The sequence below is a fragment of the Eptatretus burgeri genome, chromosome 10 (assembly GCF_056783735.1).
Source record: "Eptatretus burgeri isolate ZD-2024b chromosome 10, Ebu_testis_v1, whole genome shotgun sequence".
In the NCBI taxonomy this organism is placed as follows: Eukaryota; Metazoa; Chordata; class Myxini; order Myxiniformes; family Myxinidae; genus Eptatretus; species Eptatretus burgeri.
The window spans coordinates 32,687,328-32,708,877 of record NC_140970.1 but is presented as its reverse complement, the minus strand read 5'-3'; positions in this window follow the sequence as shown (position 1 = coordinate 32,708,877).

Here is a 21,550-nt window from a genome sequence, read left to right as displayed (position 1 = left end):
GTTGGCTTGGTGGTTAGGGTGGCGGCTTGGGATCCCAGTGTCCTGAGTTCAAGACCCGTTGGCTGCTGAATTAACATCAGGGGGTTGACTCAGCCTGTCATCCTTCCGAGGTCGGCGAAATGAGTGCCAGTGTACTGGTCCCGGTGTATGCCCCGGTTAGAATAGGTGTACCATATCCCTGTGTGTCGTAAGAGGCGACCAGGGTTGGCGTCAGGAAGGGCATCCGGCCATAAAACATTGCCTCACAAAAAGCCAAACCCCTGCACAGCAGGGAAAAATGACTGTAAAAACGGTAATTTTATAAATACATATATATATATATATAAATATACATATATATAAATATACATATATGAGCCTGGTGTTGGCACAGTGGTTAGGGCAGCGGCTTGGGATCCAAAAGGTCCTGAGTTCAAGCCCCGTTGGGCCACTGAATTAATACACCAGGGGGTTGACTCAGCCTGTCATCCTTCCGAGGTCGGCGAAATGAGTACCAGTATACTGGGCCGGTGTATACCCTGATTAAAATAGGTGTACCATATCCCTGTGTCGTAAGAGGCGACCAGGGTTACGTCAGGAAGGGCATCCGGCGTAAAACATGTGCCAAATCACGATGCGGATCATACGGATGATCCGCTGTGGCGACCCCGAAAGAAGAAGAAGAAGATATAAATATACATATATATATATATATATATATATATATATATATATATATATATATATATATATATAAATATACATATATATATATATATATATATATATATATATATATATATATATATATATATATATATATATATATATATATATATATAAGTGTACATATATATATAAATATATATAAATGTACATATATATATATAAATATATATAAATGTGCATATATATATAAATATATATAAATGTACATATATATATAAATATATATAAATGTACATATATATATAAATATATATAAATGTACATATATATATAAATATATATAAATGTACATATATATATATATATATATATATATATATATACATATACATGTATATATATAAATTATAAATATGATATTATATTATATATATATATATACATACCGTATATACATATATATATATACACCTATACACACACACATATATGTCTGTATAGGTGCATATGTATATTGTTACGAATTCGCGCCCACCGGCATGCGATCGACCGCGTTTTTCTAATAGCAGCCACGTCGCCCACCGACGGACAATTCAGTCGTCACCTTCCGGAACAATGCCAGAACCCTGTCACGGGTGGGTTCTTAATCCCACCACGGTTTAGCCAATTTTCTGCCTGCGCAAAATAGGGTCAATCGCTGAATATCGATATACCTAAGTACTCGCGCGGGTAGCCTACCGGGAGACCGTACCTCGACGCAGGTCGGCTTGGACACGAACCGCTCAAGCGGTCCGTTCCGTTCTTCAGTGATAACCTAGCGGGTATTATCGCCCGACCTCGCCGGATCCGATTCTATTTACCGGGTGTTTAAAACCCAACTACTATTCCGCAGTGCAAGATGCTATTCCAATAGGGGAAAGAGGACACAACGAACGGGGTACATTTAACCAAGCACATTTATTTACTACGACACACGTATACAGGGAATACTAAACACGCATGCAGTAAGCAATGCAAACACGTATACAGGCAACGAGAGCACTACAACCGACTCTAAGCAATTATCAATGTACAGCACTTACACAGTTCTACTTCTAGAAGGCGCCAACAACATTCATTCAAAAGAAAAGAAAAGACTACCCTCAAAGACAAGGGAGTCAGACAGGGTCCGTAGACCTTTATACCGTGGAGCCTTGGTGACCGAACGGGCCCCACGAGACCGTTGCAGGTTACCTGCACCCTCGTGGTGCCTTGATGGGCGAGTCGCGACGTCTGTTCCCACGGCAGCTAGGATAGCCACGGCTGACTCGGGCCTTCCACGGGGCCGGCGAGCTCTCTCCGGCACTACACTCGGATGCGCAGGTTTGCGCCACAGAGCTGGCAGAGCAGCGCCTCCAGTCCGCGTCCCTGGTGCCACGCCCAGACTCCCACCGACCGCGAGCTCCGATGAACGGGTCATTCCACGGACCGCTTCTCCACAGACAGGCCTTCACGAGCCGAAGATCCCGACCAGGAAGAAGAAAGCCACCAAAAAGAAACCACACACACACACACACACACACACACACACACACACACACACACACACACACACACACACGACTTGGCTCCTGCGCGCCCTTATATTCCTCCTGGCTTCTTGCTCCGCCCTCTTTCGAGCTCCTGCGGGAAGCTTCAAGAAAAGGGGCGTTGCCTATGTCCAACCCTCTCGCTCCCCCCCTCTCGCGGCGCGCGGGGGGGGGGGGGTGGGCGAGGGAATCGTTACATGGCCCAGGCCTAGGGAGATTCATTCACCCAAAATGAGGCCCCTCCTTCACATGACCTTTGACCTCTGGCTCGAATCGCACTTCCCCCACACCAAAGCACGGGAAAAGCAGGCGGGAAAATCCGTGCGCCACTGATGTTCCTTCTTGTTTTTCCCTCGCGTTATCGAAATCCCTTGTTCCTTTTCCTCCGCAGAGACGGTTTGTGGAGAAGGGAATCGGTAGTTGGCGTAGCGGGGAAGGTGGTTATGTGATTGGCGTAATTGTGGTTGGTGTTGTGGTTGAGGTGATAAGGATGGCGTGGTTTGTTGAGAGGCACGTGTGGTTGTTGTGGTGGGAGGACGGTGGATCTGAAGTGGTTGCTTGAGAGCGACGTTGGTGGTGGTGGTTTGGTTGTGGTTGGTGGTTGAGGTGATCGTGGTTGTTGTGATGGTGGCGTTGTGAAGGTGGTTGTGGTGGTTGGTCCAAAATAACGATAGTAAAGAAAAACGGCTATCTCAAAGATCACAGCCCTGTGACATGAATAAATCCCATTAAACAACGGTTAGTTGCATTGTTTTTTTCATTCTATTGCAAATGTCGTTGGCCCCATGTCAATCGCTGAACTTGAAAATATATATATATATATATATATATATATATATATATATATATATATATATATATATATATATATATATATATATATATATATATATATATATATATATATATATATATATATATATATATATATATATATATATATATATATATATATATATATATGAAAAAAAGCCAGGTGTTGGCACAGTGGTAAGGGCAGTGGCTTGGGACCCAAGAGGTCCTGAGTTCAAGCCCCGTTGGGACACTGAATTAATATATATGTATGTATATATATATATATATATATATATATATATATATATATATATATATATATGTATATGTGTATGTATATAATGTATATAAATATGTATGTATATAAATATATATATATATATGTATGTATATAAATATATATATAAACCAAGTCGAAAACACCAGGGGGTTGACTCAGCCTGCCATCCTTCCGAGGTCGGCGAAATGAGCACCAGTTGTACTGGGCCCGGTGTATGCCCCGGTTAGAATAGGTGTACCATATCCCTGTGTGTCGTAAGAGGCGACCAGGGTTGCGTCAGGAAGGGCATCCGGCGTAAAAACCTATGCCAAATCATTATGCGGACAACAAAACGAATTTCCATACCGGATCGGTCGAGGCCCGGGTTACCAACGACCGCCACCGGTACCGGTGGTCAGCAGGGTACCAGTGGAAATTGTGCTACTGCTGGGCGAAGGAGGAGAAGGAGACGGGGAAGGCGAGTCCGGAGGCAGTGGGAGAGGGGGAAGGGTAGAAGTGTGGAGGTGAGAGTTGGAACTCTGAATGTTGGGACGATGACTGGCAAAGGGCGAGAGTTGGCTGATATGATGGAGAGAAGAAAGGTGGACATACTGTGTGTACAAGAGACCAAGTGGATGAGGAGTAAGGCGAGGAGCATTGGAGGTGGTTTCAAACTGTTCTACCATGGTGTGGATGGGAGGAGAAATGGTGTCGGGATAATCCTGAAGGAAGATCATGTCAAGAGGGTATTGGAGGTGAGGAGGGTGTCTGACCGAGTGATGAGTGTGAAGTTGGAAATTGAAGGGGTGATGATGAATGTCATCAGTGCATATGCCCCACATATGGGGTGTGAGATGGAATATAAAGATTTCTGGAGTGAGTTAGATGAAGTGGTGGAGAGTGTATCCAAGGATGAAAGAGTGGTGATTGGAGCAGATTTCAATGGACATGTTGGGGAAGGGAATAAAGAGGATGAGGAGGTGATGGGGAGGTACGGTCTCAACAAGAGAAATGTGGAAGGGCAAATGGTGGTAGAGTTTGCAAAAAGAATGGAAATGGCAGTGGTAAACACGTATTTCAAGAAGAAGGAGGAACACAGGGTGACATACAAGAGTGGAGGAAAGTGCACACAGGTGGATTACATCTTAAGTAGGAGATGCAACCTGAAAGAGATTAGTGACTGTAAGGTTGTGGCAGGGGAGAGTGTAGCTCGACAGCATCGATTGGTGGTCTGTAGGATGACTTTAGAGGTGAGGTTGAGGAAGAGAGTGAGGGCTGAACCAAGGACCAGATGGTGGAAGCTGAAGGAGGAAGACTGTTGCGTGAAATTTAGGGAGGAGGTGAGACAGGCGTTGGATGGTGGTAAAGATGGGTGGGATGATTGGGCAACGACAGCAGAAGTTGTGAGGGAGATAGCTCGGAAGGTACTTGGTGTGACATCTGGACAGAGGAAGGAAGATAAGGAGACTTGGTGGTGGAATGAGGAAGTACAGGAAAGTATAAGGAAGAAGGGGTTGGCGAAAAAGAAGTGGGATAGTCAGAAAGATGAAGAAAGTCGGCAGGAGTACAAGGAGTGGCGTCGAAAAGCAAAAAGAGAGGTGGCTAAGGCCAAGGAAAAGGCATATGACGAGCTGTATGAGAAGTTGGATACAAAACAAGGGGAAAAGGATTTATACCGATTGGCAAGACAGAGGGACCGAGCTGGGAAGGATGTGCTGCAGGTTAGGGTGATAAAGGACGCAAATGGGAATGTGCTGACGAGCGAGGAGAGTGTGTTGAGAAGGTGGATGGAGTACTTTGAGGAGCTGATGAATGAAGAAAATGAGATAGAGAAGGTTGGAAGAGGTGGAGATAGTGAATCTGGAAGTGGGGTGGATCAGTAAGGATGAAGTGAGGACTGCTATGTAGAAGATGAAAAGTGGAAAGGCGGTTGGCCCAGATGGTATACCAGTGGAGGCATGGAAGTGCTTAGGAGAGATGGCAGTGGGGTTGTTAACCAGATTGTTTAATAAAGTCTTGGAAAGTGAGAGGATGCCGGAGGAGTGGAGATTAACTGTGCTGGTTCCGATTTTCAAGAATAAGGGTGATGTGCAGAGCTGTGGAAATTACAGAGGGATAAAGTTGTTAAACCACACCATGAAGTTGTGGGAAAGAGTAGTGGAAGCTCGGTTGAGAGGAGAGGTGATGATCTGTGAGCAGCAATATGGGTTTATGCCAGGAAAGAGCACCACTGATGCGATGTTTGCTTTGAGAATGTTGATGGAGAAGTATAGGGAAGGCCAGAAGGAGTTACATTGTGTGTTTGTGGATTTAGGGAAAGCTTATGATAGGGTGCCAAGAGAGGAGTTGTGGTATTGTATGAGGAAGTCGGGAGTGTTGGAGAAGTATGTGAGGATCGTGCAGGATATGTATGAGGACAGTGTGACAGCAGTGAGGTGTGCGGTAGGAATGACGGACCGGTTTAAGGTTAAAGTGGGATTGCACCAAGGATCGACTCTGAGCCCTTTCCTGTTTGCAATGGTGATGGACAGGTTGACGGACGAGATCAGACTGGAGTCTCCATGGACCATGATGTTCGCGGATGACATCATGATCTGTAGGGAGAGTAGGGAGCAGGCTGAATCGAGCCTTGAGAGGTGGAGGTACGCACTGGAGAGAAGGGGAATGTTAGTCAGTAGGAGTAAGACAGAGTACATGTGCGTAAATGAGAGGGAGGGTGGTGGTATGGTGCAGTTGCAAGGAGTTGAGGTGGGGAAGGTGGATTGGTTTAAATACTTGGGATCAACTGTCCAAAGTAACGGAGAGTGTGGGAGAGAAGTGAAAAAGAGAGTGCAGGCAGGATGGAGTGGGTGGAGAAGAGTTGCAGGAGTGATTTGTGACAGAAGGGGAGCTGCAAGAGTGAAGGGGAAAGGATACAAGACGGTAGTGAGACCAGCTATGTTGGATGGTTTGGAGGCGGTGGCGCTAACAAAAGACAGGAAGCAGAGCTGGAGGTGGCAGAGTTAAAGATGCTGCGATTCTCGTTGGGAGTGACGAGGATGGATAGGATAAGAAATGAGTGTATTAGAGGGACAGCGCAGGTAGGACGGTTTGGAAACAAAGTGAGAGAGGCGAGATTGAGATGGTTTGGACATGTGCACAGGAGGGAAACGGAGTATATCGGGAGAAGGATGTTGAAGATGGAGCCGCCAGGCAGGAGGAGAAGAGGAAGGCCAAAGAAGAGGTTCATGGATGCGGTGAGGGCGGACATGCGGGTGGTTGGAGTGTCAATGGAAGATGTGGAGGATAGAGCGAAATGGAGACAGTTGGTCCGCTGTGGCGACCCCTAACGGGAGCATGCCGAAAGAGGAAGAAGAAGATATATATATGTATGTATATATATATATATATATATATATGTATTGTTACGGCTATGGAAATTTGCAGAGCACCATATCAGTCCTAAGATCAGTTATGTCGATAAGTCTGTGTTCAGTTAGATTTCCCCACCGTTGTTTAAAGGGCAATTATTCGTGTGCCAGGCTGTGATCTTTGAGGTCACCATTTTTCTTTTGCTGTCGTTATTTTGGACCAACCGCTTCACAACAACCACTTCCAACACCAACATCGCTCTGACCAACCGCATCACAACAACCACCTCCACCACCAACATCGCTCTCATCAACAGCTTCACAACAACCACCTCCACCACCAATACCTTCTCCACAACCGCCTTCACAAGAACCGCCTCCTCCACAACCGCCTTCACACAACCACCTTCTCCACAACACCAACCACAACCACCTTCTTCACAATGCCAACCACAGCCACCATCTCCTAAATCACATCTCCTCCAATAACCAACAACCAACAACATCGCTTCACCTTCAACCCCGCCAATGCCACCATCTTTGCGCCGGCCACGGCGAGATCGCTGCAAACAGACGCGGGGGTTTCCTCGTTGCCAGCGCCGGTGATCTCCACAACGTCCGCTCTCCTTTGTGGGCGCCAGCGACGGTGATTTCAACCACGTCCGCTCGCTCAGAGCTTCGCCTCGGAATTCGGATCAGGAGATCGAGGGGGGCTGAGCCAGTGGGGGTCAGAGGTGAAAGAGCAGAGATCAGACATCGCCGCATGGGGCCCTATAAAACTGTGCGCAGAGCACCAAGCTCGCAGTTCAGTCGGTCGTGGTTTGGAGTGGTGTGAAGAGCAAGGTTCGCGGCCAGTGGAGGGCAGTGGGGGTCCGGGTTCGCCGAGGAGACAGAGCTGGGAGCGGTCGAGTCGAGTCGAGTCGGTCGGGGTTTGGAGTGGTGTGAAGAGCAAGGTTCGAGTCCAGTGGAGGGCAGTGGAGGTCCGGGTTCGCCGAGGAGACGGAGCTGGGAGTACAGCCAGGCCCAGCCATGCCACGCAGAACTGTGCATTCGTGTGTGGGACATGGGGAAAACCGGAGAGAGGTCGCCAGCCAGCATCGAACGGTTCGAGGTAATCGGGCTTCGGGACAGTCCGAGCAGCGCTGAGGGACGGATGGACTCTTAAAGAGAGCATCAACTCTGAAAGAGCAAAAGACCCGTTTGTTCCTCTGAGGCGTTGCAGGCTGGGCCTGAATCACCAGGCCGTCAGACGGGGCCTAGGCCGGACCGCGGTCACGACAGCTGCCGTGAGGACGGTACGTCGCGGGTCGCCCCAGCGAGGCACCTCGAAGGTGAAGGTAACCAGCCCGGCCTCACAGAGATTCTGCGGTCATCACAGCTCCATGAAATAAAGACCCAAGAGGGCCAGTCTACCCCTCGTCTTTCCTGGGGTTTTTCTTTGTTTCTTTTGAATGAACGTTGTGGCACCATGTCCGTAGGTAGAACTGTATAAGTGTACGTAATTAATAGAACGGTGGTAGTTCTTTTTCTTGCTCGCGTCTTGTCCCTACCCCCATTTATTACGTGCTTGTACATTGCATTGCTTTTGTTTGCCTCACCTTATTGCATACATGACTGCATATGTGTTGTGTGTGCAAATAAATGTGCTTGTGTGAATGTTAACCCGTTCGGCATGTCCTTTTCCTGCATTGAACTGCCGTATTGCATTCGGAATAATAGTTGGTTTTTAAATAGCCGATAAAGTGATCGGGTCCAACGGGGCTGCGCGATAATACCCCGCTCGGTTATCCCAAAACGAAGCGAGCTGCTTAAGCGGCTCGTTTACAAGCGGCCCCGTTGAGGTACAGTCTCTCGGTAGTCTGCCCGCGCAATTAATTTGGTATATCGACAATTCGGCGATTGACCCTGTAGCGCGGGTAGAGTGTTGACTAGGCTGTGGTGTGCATTTAAAACACACCCATAGCGGGATTTCGGCATTTGATCCGGATGGCTGCGACTGGATTGTCCGTTCAGTGGGCGAGAGCGGCCGCCATTGGCAAGAAGCGGTCGTCCGCACGCCGGCAGGCGGAAATCTGCAACTATATATATATATATATATATATATATATATATATATATATATATATATATATATATATATATATATATATATATATATATATATATATATATATATATAATATATAATATATATATATATATACATACACAATATACATATACTGTATACATAACCGGGCATAGTGGCGTGCACTTGTAATCCGGCTACTCGGAGGCTTGGGTTGGAGGATCGTTTGAGGACGGGCACTCTGCGCTGGGCCGCGCTATGAGAGGGTGTAAGGCAACCAGGAATCATGGCGAAACCCAATCCTTATCCCTGTGTCGAAAGAGGCGAACATGGTTGCTTCAGGAAGGGCATCTGGCGTAAAACCTGTGCCAAATCAGGATGCGGATCATAACGGATGATCCGCTGTGGAGACCTATAACGGGAGCGGCAGATAGAAGAACAACAACAACATATACGTATATACATATATACATCTACACACACACACACATGTGTGTGTGTGTAGAGGTGTATATTGTTACGAATCTGGAAGCCTTTTGCATACAAACAGACAGCAGTCCCCATAGCTCAGTTATCTCGATAAGTTTGTGTTTATAGTTAGGGCCCCGCCCCCTATGTCTAACGGGAATTACATGTGTGCGCTGTGAAGTTTCTTTATAGTTAGTTTTTTTTTTTTTACAAGCCCCCCCCCCACCTTCACCTCTCCGCACCATTGACTCCATTGCCCACGTGTTTTTGGCTGAAGGCGTGGGCGGAGCCTCCATTCACTTCAGATCAAGGCTCCGCTCCGAGGAAGGGCATGGAGTGTTTCCTCCAGCGAATGGGAAAAGTGCGAGCAGGGCCGAGGCGCCCCGACCAATGAGGGGAGGCCACTGATCGCCCGACAACCCCTCGTCCAATCAGGAGGCGAATGGGAGGGGAAGAAATCCCTCAGATCTGGCAAGAAGAGGAGAGTGGTTGTCACAACCAGTCTACGGGAGTCATTGTGGCGATTAGCTTGGTCTTGGTCATGGTGGGTTTTTGTCTGCGGATGTGGTGGCTTTTCGTCTACGGTCCTTTGCGGTGGCTCATCGTGGTGGTGGAGGCCGAGCAGCCAGGGTCGTGGGCCCATGGATTTTGGAGGCGTTGGTTCGAGTCCCACCATGGTGGTTGAAGTACGGTGTGACCGCACGAGGCGGAGAGGTACCCCACAAGGCCCTGGTCCCCAGCTCGCCTTTCCCTCCTGGGCTGAGGGACCGAATAAAGACCCCACGGGGTCCATTTGTTTTGGGTGTGTGTGTGTCCGTGGGCCCCGTCCATAAGTAGAAATTGTTAAGTGCTTTTGTTCATTGTACATTACTTTTATTGGGATATCTCTGCTCTCTGTGCTCCCCTGCCCCCCCTGATAAAAAACCCTGAGATAGCTCCCCCCCCCCCAGTGATCTTCTCACCAAACCCCCAGCCCGCAACAATATATATGTATAAATAAATAAATATATATATATATATATATAAATGTATATATAAAATTTTATTGGCAATCTTCAGAAGACTGGGGAAGAATGAAAAAAAATTGGTATGGTATTACATAGTCGAGGCTCATGGAAGAGCTAGTACACTGAGCAGATCAGAATGTAACAGGATACAAAGGGAACAGTGGAGAGAGGGGGGAAACATCAACAGTGGAGTTGAAGGCCAATATAGAGGGAGAATTGGACAAATAATTGGTGTGAGAGGAATGAGGGGCAGGAGAGGATGCATGGGGTGGACAAGATGGATAGAGAAGGAAACACTTCGGACGGAAAACTGGAAATTTGGATGGAGGAGGGGTTGGGATGGGGTGGAGGGTTAACGAGGGTAGAAAAAAATAATGGTTTTGGATTGCGGACGATCTGAGATGGTGGTGATCTGAGATGGAGCCAGATCTGAGATGGTGGCCTTGAAGACCTGGAGGAAAGAATGACATTGAAGAGGATGGGGAAGTTGATTCCACAGGTGTGAAAAAAGAACGAATGAGTGGAGGTGAGTAGTGATCAAAGATTTCAGTAGTTTCACCAGAAGGGGTTTGATGGTGGACCATGTGTGCCCTGCAGAAATCTGGGGGAGGGGACAAAACATGAAGAGAGCAGTGGGTGCAAGAACAGAAAGGACGTGGTAGACGACAGAGACCACCGTCCTGTCTGCGATGGCGAAGTGATAGGTCCATCGACTCAGTTTCAGCACGGGAGATTCCAATAATCCCAAAGGCCTTGGTTTCCACAATGTCAAGCTGAGTAAGATGAGGCAGCGGAGCCAGCCCAGAGGGGAGAGCAGTCCATAAAGCTGTGGATGAAGGCCTTGTATGTGAATAGGAGTTCAGGTGTGCCAAATGACGTTGTACGATGGAGGATGCCCAGTCGGTGGCTGGCTTTGGAAGTGGGGATTTGCCAGACGGCCTTTTCAAAGAGATAGTGAGACTGAGAGCTTTGTCACAATTGAGACATATTTCAAATGTTTGACCAACTTGTGATTTTTTTTCAAGGTCTGAAGAGAGGGGAGAGGCTGCAGTCTGCCATTCTGAAGGATGAGGGATGTCACAGCAGAGGGTAAGGTCATCAGCAAACATATAAATAGGTTTTTCCAGAGTCAGAAATACCATTGATGAAAATCAGGAATTGGACTGGGCCTAGAACTCTGCCTTGGGGCACTCCAGCATTGACAGGGAGAGGAGATGAAAGGATTCCATGGAGAACCACACGTTGGCTACGAGAGGAGAGGAAGTCAGTCAGCCATGTGTGGAGTTGACTTTGGATGCCATAGGCAGAGAGTTTGGAGAGTTAGGCATGTAACTTTGTTTGTAACTCAGGGGCTCATTGGTCCATTGGACGGAATTTTCATTGGTATTCACGGCTTTGGGCATTTTGCAAGGCGGAACAAAAACAATAGGTTTCCTTGCCTGGAAGCCTTGGAGCCATAATAATGATAATAATAATAATTATTATTATCCGAGGTCTTTCAGGGTCTTGAAGGTCTTAAGGGTCCTCAGGGTCTTTTGGGTCCTCAAAGGTCGAAGTGGTTTCAGCAGTATATTCGAAAGGGTCAAAAGGTACATTCCAATAGTACATAATTAATTAATAGACGAACATAATTAATAGACACAAAAAGTATGATACACACACACACATCTCATCCATCTGTCGTTGATATAATGATAATGGCAGAAGTAAGATTAAGATATCATGAGTAAGAAATCCACATCAACGCTTCCCTGTGCATGAAGCATGTATTTTTTTTTCATACAATTCATCTTCACTAACTGTATCATGGTCTGTATCTGAGAAGTCGTCTTCATTGATTGACTCAAACTCATCATCAGTTGACTCCTCTTCTGCTGATTCAAGAACATCGACCAATTTCGGTGGAAGAATGTCATGTTTCGACCACAATGGCTCCAATATGTTCTCATTGACTGTCCAATTATGACCATCTGTTGAAGATGGTATGGGGGGGGGGGTGGATCTGGAAGATGGGCCCACTTCCATAGTGCCACTTGGTAATTAACTCTTCAGATGTGTTCTTCCAGACAATCTTAGACAGTGGAAAAGATATTAAATCTACATGGGCAGAAGAGATTCAGTGAAGAGACCTCTGATCATGTGACTTGTTTTCCATCTGGAGAGGTCAAGAAGTATGCATGTCAAAATGACCGCTACCACTAGCTAAGTCCACATCCCCAAGCAGTTTTCCTGGACCTGTTTACCACGTTACACTGCTCGTGGGACCGCATAGTTAAATGGGTGAAGCGCTGTTAGACGCCCGTGTCAGATCTAATTAGGCCGAGCTGTGCTGGATGAATGTTCAATTCAGAAAAATTGAAACTTGGCATATGTCATCAACTCCCCATGGGGTATATAGGGTAATAACGATGACATCATCGCTGAAGTGGTATTCCAGCCCTAACTGGTTGAATTGAAACCTTTATCCGAAAAATCTGAAATACGTGAGGCGCGACTATGCGTTCTACCGAGTGCCGTTCTAGTTTAAGTATCTGTTTCGTTCAGCAGATTATACTCCCAGCTATAAACTGTGAACAGATATGCGTTGCAGATGTAATAGATAGAGTCCGCCTCACTCGTTTATTTTTCAGACCCATTTTTTCCATCTCATTACATGTGCTCTCTCCCCATTTCTTTCATCGGGGAGAGAGCCCCCCACCCCGTATGCATGACATGAGAACTCTTCCCAGCCCAGTAAACTACCTTAAACCAGGCCCCAACATAGTGCTTGTTCCTACGGAAATATCGGATCCTTGCCCCTCAATAATGCCACCAATCGGAGGAAGCATCAATCGGATCAAGAATCGCTCATGCCCCCAGAATTAAGGAAACAATCAGAGGCAATCCAAGCGGATCATAGAAGGGAGAAAGGCGGAGTTGTGTCCAGGGGCAAAAATAAAAGCACAAGCGATTGCTCGCTCTGGTCGGTCGTCAATCATGGATCATCAACTATCATCGCCTCACCTTGCCCACAGTGTCTGAGAATCGACAGCTCTACGCGGACTGTGGCATGGGGGTGCTGGGAGTGCTGTGCTGACCCTGTGCCGTGCTGTATTGGGACAGGCATGACGTGAGCTTGTGGAGTTGCCATTTACTCTCTCAGTGTCCTGGGGGATCTGGTACAAACCTTGCGGCTGTTGTTGGTTCAGTGCCCGTCGACTGAGCATCAACCATTAAAGACACCACCATCACGGGGCAACTCAATGCCCTCTGGGAGCCGCAAGCCATACCAGGCTCATGAAACCTCCAAGAGCGTTGTGCCGGGCTCTTCAGAGTGCATTGCACGAGGTCGGGGGTGGGGGGGGGAGGAGTGTCTTGCTATCCCTAGTTGTGTCTGTCTCTGTCTCTCTTTGTCCGTCCGTGAAACGAATGCATGCCCATAAAATATGTCATCAAGCTGATTTCATATCTGATCCATTCCATGGGTGCGAGTGGCCCGTAGTGGGTAATTGGGATTATTGTTTGTTTGCTGCTTGTTTATGTGCCATTCCTTAATTAATGTTTCAATCCGACTGTCTCCAGCTCATCCGACTTGCTCCGACAGTTTCATCTGGTGGCTCTGATCTAATCCTGTTAAAAGGGAGAGATTGGTCACGGTCCTTGTGCTGTTGGAGTTCCTGTTCCTGACAATCACATGGGTTTTGGTAAGCTCAGCCAAAGATAAAATATATCCCGTGATTGTCTCGGCACAGCACTCACCTTGTGCTGGAACTTTAATCCGGATGGTAACGCGACCTTTGAATGCGAAGGAAGTCTCTGCAGCGGGTGATTTATGTGATCGTTCAGCAACTCGCCAAATTCTAACCTGGGCAACCATGTAACTATACATATTGTTACGGCTGTGGAAATTCGCAGAACACCATAAAGGTTCCTTAGATCAGTTATCCCAGTAAGTGAGTGTTCAGATAGGTTTCCCCACCGTTGTTGGAGGGATCTCTTCGTGTTCACCGGGCTGCGACCCTTTGAGATAGTTTTCCTTTCTCTATCGTTATTTTGGACCGACAGAGCACGCTACCACCCCTTCCGCGTCGAAAACCATCGGAAAACATCAAACAAAGGCGCCAAGGAAAGAACTGCGATGACGCGTGGGTTTTACTGCATTTTTTCTCTGAGGCTGGTGTGACGAGAAGGGCGAGGTGGCTCACTCACGATTGGTGGATACGAGGAGTGAGGCGGTCGGAGTTGAGAAACGCCCCTTTTCGAGAAGCTTCTCGAAGGAAGGTGGAGCCGAGAACGGGGCGGAGCGACGGGCGGAGCCCCTCGCGATAAAGGGCGGACTGCATGCGAGGCTCACGCTCCCTTCTTGGTTCATGCACGCCCCCGTCTCACGGTGGTGCAGTTATTCTTTTTTCTTCCTCGCTTGGTTCCTGCGCTCGTGGTCCTGTGAGCGGCCTGTTGGTGGGAGACGCGGACGGAAGGCGCAGCAGTGCCGGCTGTGTGGTGGACCTGCGCGTCCGGACGAGGAGCGCCGGAGAGAGCTTGCTGGCCACGTGGGAGGCCTGGAACCAGGCGCGACCACGCTGACGGTCGTGGGAGCAGGACGTCGCGACTCGCCGACCACCGAGGGGGGGGGGGGCAGGTAACCTGCCACGGTCTCGCGGGACCCGTTCGGTCCTCCAGGTCCCGCGTTATAAAGGTCCGCGGACCCTGTCTGCCACCCTCGTCTTTGGGGGTGGCCATTTCTTGCTTTTGAACGAATGTTGGTGGCGCCGTGTCCTGTGAAGTAGACCTGCCTTAGTGACTGTGCATGTACATTATTGCTTGTAGTCGGTGGTATTGCTTTTGTTTCTTGCTTGTACATTGCATGACTGCCTTGCTTGTGATGTGTGTGTAAATAATAAATGTCCTTGCTTGTGAAATGCATCCCGTTCATTGCATACTCATTCCCCCATTGAAAATGCCATCATGCATCGCGGAATAATTAGTTATTCATATATAAATATAATAAAATAAAATATAATAAAATATAAGCAATAAAATACTCATTCTATTTCAACCGTTTTTTTTTTCCAGTAATCCCCCACCCCCACCTCCATATTACATATAGAGTCCCTCCCTCCCCATGGGTGAATCTGTGCTCAACATATGGGCCAAAACATACAGAGACAGAAACACAAACAACAAAAAACAACATTTAAAAACAGTCAGCATTGTCCATGAAATACTGTGTTGATTTTTATTAAATGATTGTGAAAGTTTCACATTCATTTTCGTACAAGCAAATTGCAGAGGTAAGCTCATGCCGATTAAACGTTTATTAGTCCCCTCCAGGTTTCACCGGAGAGGACTCGAGGTTTGCTCTCCATCCGTCTGTCCATCCTACTTGTAGTTTTTCAGACATTTTTTTTCTCATACCCTTTAAAATACTCAACCAAAACTTGGTACCAGGCTTTATTATGATAATTACAGAAAATGTTTGACTTTCAGCGAGTTGATTCAATTTGCCGCAGAGTTATGCCCTTTTTGGCCATGGAAAATGCCACATCAGTAGGGGACATGTATTGCAAAGCATTTCTCGCTCTTGTTGACATTGCTGTGATCTGGGTATCAAAACCAGGACCATCAAAACGTGGATTCACGATTCATGCCTTGTCGGAAGAGCTGGAGATGTTTCGGCCATGGTCCGTCCAGTTGGTGTGTCCGAACTATGAACGCGCCAGGGTTAGACAGCAGTACGTACGTGTGAACACCGAAGTAACCTCTCTCGGCTTGGCACACACCCGATATATTCAGACAACACCCGATAAATAAGAATGTGGGTAACTTCTTACATCACATTCCTGCATAGTATGACGACAAAGAGAATGTCTTGTCAGTCGTTACACTCCAAGTCTTTCTGGTTAAACTATGTAACCAGATGAACTTCATTTTTTTCAATGTATTTAAAGGAATGTGGTGTTGCCTTTTATAGGCAGTATTTTAAGAGTTTTCTTTTGTCTGGTGTTCTTTCTGCTTGAGGCAGGTTCAGTACTGCCAAAGCAGTTTCTTGGCAAGAGTTATACTGGATGGTTTGCTCTTGATCTTGCCAATACTAGTTTGGGCAGGAATTTGGAATTTGGCCAGGGTGCCACCGATAGCTCGCCTACTGTTCACGAAGGACAGTGTGAGATGTTTAACATCCACTAACAAATGCTGGCAGATGAGACGTGAGTTTAACATCCTTCCGAGGGATGAAGTGCACATTTATACCTCACCCTGCCTGAGACGCCAGGATGACAGTGTATAGCTGGGCTGACATTCGAGCACAGGCTGGACGACTCAGAAGTGTGTGTGCATACCTCTAGGCCATCCTGCCAGCCCAGTAACAATTGTAAGAAGATGTCTATGTGGGAAGGAGAAGATATCTATGTGGGATTAATATGTGCATGAAATAATATGAGTCATACAGATGAAACTGCAGGTTTATGTGGATGCATCTAATATGCTGTTGCATCACCATTACATTGTACGAAACAAATGCTGGGGTGAACTTGAGCTTGTATGCAAAGTATGAGAAAGAGAAGTTGATGACAACATCTCGAATTATTAAAATAAAACAAATATTGAAACAAACTTTTACCTCGATAAACATTACTGTCACGGTCTCTGATTGCAACCGTGGTGGTGTTCATGAGGACACCCATCATCGAATGCATCTGAGGCAGTACTCAGCTCTTGCACGCATTGTTGAAATGCCTGTTTGAGGTTAACGATGGTATCTACATGTGATTCAGTGACTGCGTTGCATTCACTACAACAGCTCCATTCCTTTTGGCTTGCTACTTTCTATTTCTGACTTGCTAATTTCATCAATGGGAATGCCATCGGTTCTCTACAGGCTGATAGGCTGAGCTATAATAGCAAGGCTCAGAGGAAGCAGTATGACACCCTTCCTCAAAATCATCTGGCCCTCTAATGTCAAGGCTATGGACTCTTCTTGTGGTCTTGAACATAACACCAATGTGTTCTTTCTGCAGTTGCAAGGCTTTGTTGAGCAATCTTTCAGCTGATATTCTCCAGACAGTTTTGATCATGACCCGATGCAATGTCTGTGCTACAATCTTGAACTGTCTCTTAAAAAAAACTGAATCCTTGCTTCCATTAACTGAATCCTTGCCCCCATTATCATCCAACATGTGGTGCTGTATTTCTTTCACATGCAGTTCTTTTACAGCAGGCATAGGCTCTACTAATATATACCTGTACCTGTCTTTCCTGAAAACTCATATTTCCTCCGTGCACAGTGGGAGACAAGCTTCCATTAACTGAATCCTTGCCCCCATTATCATCCAACATGTGGTGCTGTATTTCTTTCACATGCAGTTCTTTTACAGCAGGCATAGGCTCTACTAATACATACCTGTCCTTCCTGAAAACTCATATTTCCTCCGTGTTTTGCATAGCACTTCTTGTTCCACTTGATTTTAGCTCTTGAGATCATAGCAATAACTAATTCAAGCTGCTGCCTTTTCTCTCTCTCTGGATTAGCGTTATAACTAGTGTTACAGATTAGTACATCCCATATAAATCCTATATGATTGGAAATGTTAAGTTTTGTGTTAAAGACATGATTCTGATAATTCGGGGGCAAAGATAACTCAAGTTTCAGTGAATTCAATAAATGAGATGCAATGTGGGATGAAGGATTTGTGCACAGACATCGACATGCGTCATTGGTATTGTGACATCAAGATGGATTGTCAATGGAACTTTGAAGATGACTGATGTTGAGGCCGTATGCTTTGGTCAACAGGGGCATTAGACTGTGTGAACGAATTGGGTGAAAGTTTTGTTATTGAAAACAATGCTCTCAGCCAATAGTCAAACTGTGGTCAATCTCTGGATGCAGATAGTGTCACCTTGTTTCGAGATTGACCTTGCGGGCTTGCCATAAAAAGGTGAGGCGAGAAGCAATCAGGAGAAGGAGAATCAGATGCGACATGGTGGTGAACCAGAGATCCAGCTTTAGCAGCATACGGAGCTTTGGAACAGTGAAGTGCTGGGAGCACAGTGGGAGACAGGCAGCGATGGTCTCATGAGCTTTTGCATTGAGCACACAGTGGCCAGACCTGGTTATTGATCCCATGTACCAAGCTGGTGTATGGCTTCACTCCTGCAGGTCAATCAGTTGTGCTCATGAAGAGCCAACACAGCACACTGGCGTGCTTTGCTTGGCAGCTTTTTGCCAAGGTCGTTCCCTCCTCCACCCCGTGACTTCCTGTGGTTCGGCTGTAGAAGCAGTGAGACACCACTCTGCATGACAATTCCCGTGGGCTCACTCGCTCACTAAATCTGTACACTCAAAGCAGATCGCTAATCTGCAAGGCTCGTCTCTGCACAACCATTCATTTTCATACTCACTTCATCTACACAGCAAAACTACAAGTTTGTTTTCACACGGCAAAAGGTTCACAGATCTGCACACTTGTTTGACACAGCAAAAGGTTTACTTGCACGTTCGGACACGGCAAGATCTTAACTTTGGTTCAAGGCACGAATCCTGGTAAAAGGGGGTGTATTAAAACGTGAGTGTGAAGTTGCCTTTGTAAAGAGTTTTTGAAGTATTTGAAACTGTATGGAAGTATACGTGTGTAACTTTGATTATGCATTAACTGTGGTTTGTACTTTCCTGCACAGAAGTTTACAATTACTGATGAATTATTGATTGAATTGTGATTGCATGATTACTGATTGATATTAGCGCATTTTAACAGTGGGTTTTAAATAAGTTGCATTTTTAAAGTTCCTTCTGTTGTCTGTCTGGTTATCACCTGGTTCGTTGTCAATTGATTGAAAAGTTTAAAGTGATGGTTTTTATTGTCTGCCGTGCCAACCCTTTAAGTATTCAAAGAACACTCGTGCTGAAACTTGAAGGCCGCACGTAACACGAGCATGAGAGGCTGTTCAGGAAGCTGCCTTTTTACATCAGTCAGTCTTATACTTGGCATGGGTGGCTGCGTTCTTTCTTTCTTCTTTTTAAATATAACTTTATTTTAGGCCCTTTTTCTTCGGAAATTGTTGTTACTGCAGAGTCATTCCATCTGAAATGACCAAATTTAAGAAAATGTTCCCAGTTGACCTCCTCAGATTTACTTTAAACTTTCATAAAATAGATCCCAGGTATCAAAATGAAGCTGCGTAAAATTTTAGGTCCATAGATGCGGTCAGCTCCGAGATATTGAGGGTTGAAAATGTGGTTGTGGCCCTATTTTTATGGTCGTTGCGAGCATCACAAAATGAACGGCTACTTTTAAACTCCCACAACTTTTAAAATATTAATGCTAGAGCCTTGACATTTTCAGAGATTATTCTTCCATAACTGCTCTGTAAGAAACACATAAAACGGAGTAGACCTCTATAAATTTTTCTGACCTGATCAGTTGAAATCCAGAAAAATATGTTGGTTTTGTATAAAGACCCAACTTTGAGACCCCATATATTTTTATTGACCCATCTCAGAAGCTTGAAATTTTTTCAGGTAATAACTGTATGGTAGTAGTATTCAAATACATGTTTTCTTTTCTTAATCAGTCATATATATAATACAGTCATGATCCCTCAAAAATTGAGAACTTTCATTTTTCCCCGAAATTCAAGTGAGGATTGCAAATATATGACAAGGTATACCACTTCAAATTGTTCACCATTGGAAAGAGCATATTCAAGTTTACAAAAGTGTCAAATATCAAAGTGGTATATTTTTATAAAATATATTTTCTATTTTTTTAAAAACTGTTGTTAACACATTCGTGAATACATGAAGTGTGTGCATAGTGTGGGCACCATGGTAATCATGAATGATTAGTTCTATGTTTCAAATTAATAACAAAAATATATCACATACTGCAATTACAATGTAATAAAACATTTCACGTAAAGGATTTGAATATAATAGGTCCTTGATCTGCTTTTCCAAGTCAGGTGTGAGTTTGTACTGCCTCCCAGTTGACGTTAGGGGAGCATCAATAACTTTCATCACATGGACCAAAGGAACCCAACAAATGTCCTTGAATGTAACTATATACACTGTTGATATCAGCAGATCAGCCACTATTCCTGAGTTCTATTTTTAGCCCCAGCCAGATGAGTTAAGCTCTTGCAATTTACAAATGAGAAACAAAGAATTACAAATTCAAATTTCAAAGTATTGTGTGTTCATGGTATCCTCATAGCAGATGATATGTATGTACATTGTATATACATGTACTACACATATGTACTACATGTAAAAGGACTGTTCATTAAATAGCACACACAACATGCACAGCACTGGCAGAACATCATTTATTCAAATATTTTTTAAATATTGATAGAAACATTATACCACATTGAAATGTTAGACTTAAGTTAACTTGAATATGCTCTTTCCAATGGTGAACAATTTGAAGTGGTATACCTTGTCATATATTTGCAATCCTCACGTGAATTTCGGGGAAAAATGAAAATTTTCAATATTTGAGGGATCATGACTGTATTATATATGACTGATTAAGAAAAGTAAACATGTATTTGAATACCACTACCATACAATTATTACCTGACAAAATTTCAAGTTTCTGAGATGGGTCACTAAAAATATATGGGGTCTCAAAGTTGGGTCTTCATACAAAACCAACATTTTCTTTCTGGATTTCAACTGATCAGGTCATAAAAATTAATAGAGGTATACTCCGTTTTATGTTTGTTTCTTACAGAGCAGTTATAGAAGAATAATGTCTGAAAATTTCAAGGCTCTAGCATTAATATTTAAAAGGTTGTGGGAGTTTAAAAGTAGCCGTTCATTTTGTGATGCTTGCAACGACCATAAAAATAGGGCCACAACCACATTTTCAACCCTCAATATCTCGGAATTGACCACATCTATGGACCTAAAATTTTACACAGCTTCATTTTGATACCTGGGAACTATTCTATGAAAGTTTAAAGTAAATCTGAGGGGGTCAACTGGGAGGCCTCCAGTGATATGAGGTGGAATGACTCTGCAGTACCTTGCAATCCATGGCAGACTTTCTCAGTCTGCGCATGTGTAAATGGTGTTCAACAGGTTGTGTTGTTGTCTTGTATTTATTGTTTGTTTCAACCAAAAAAAATTGCTTTTTTGTTCTGCTATGAGTGCAATGCCTCAAAGAAAATGTCACTTCCTCTCATTGGAATCACTAGTACGTGCCCGTACATGCAAAAAATAAATAAATAAATAAATAACTTTTAAACCACGAGCCAGAAACAACAACCACACAGGCCATTCCTTTGCTCTCGTGTGCCCGTATGTGCAAACCAAAAAATATATTAAAAAAATAAAATAAACGTTCAAACCGCGAGCCAGAAACAACCGCACAAGCCGTTCCTTCGCTCTCGCGTGCCCGTACGTG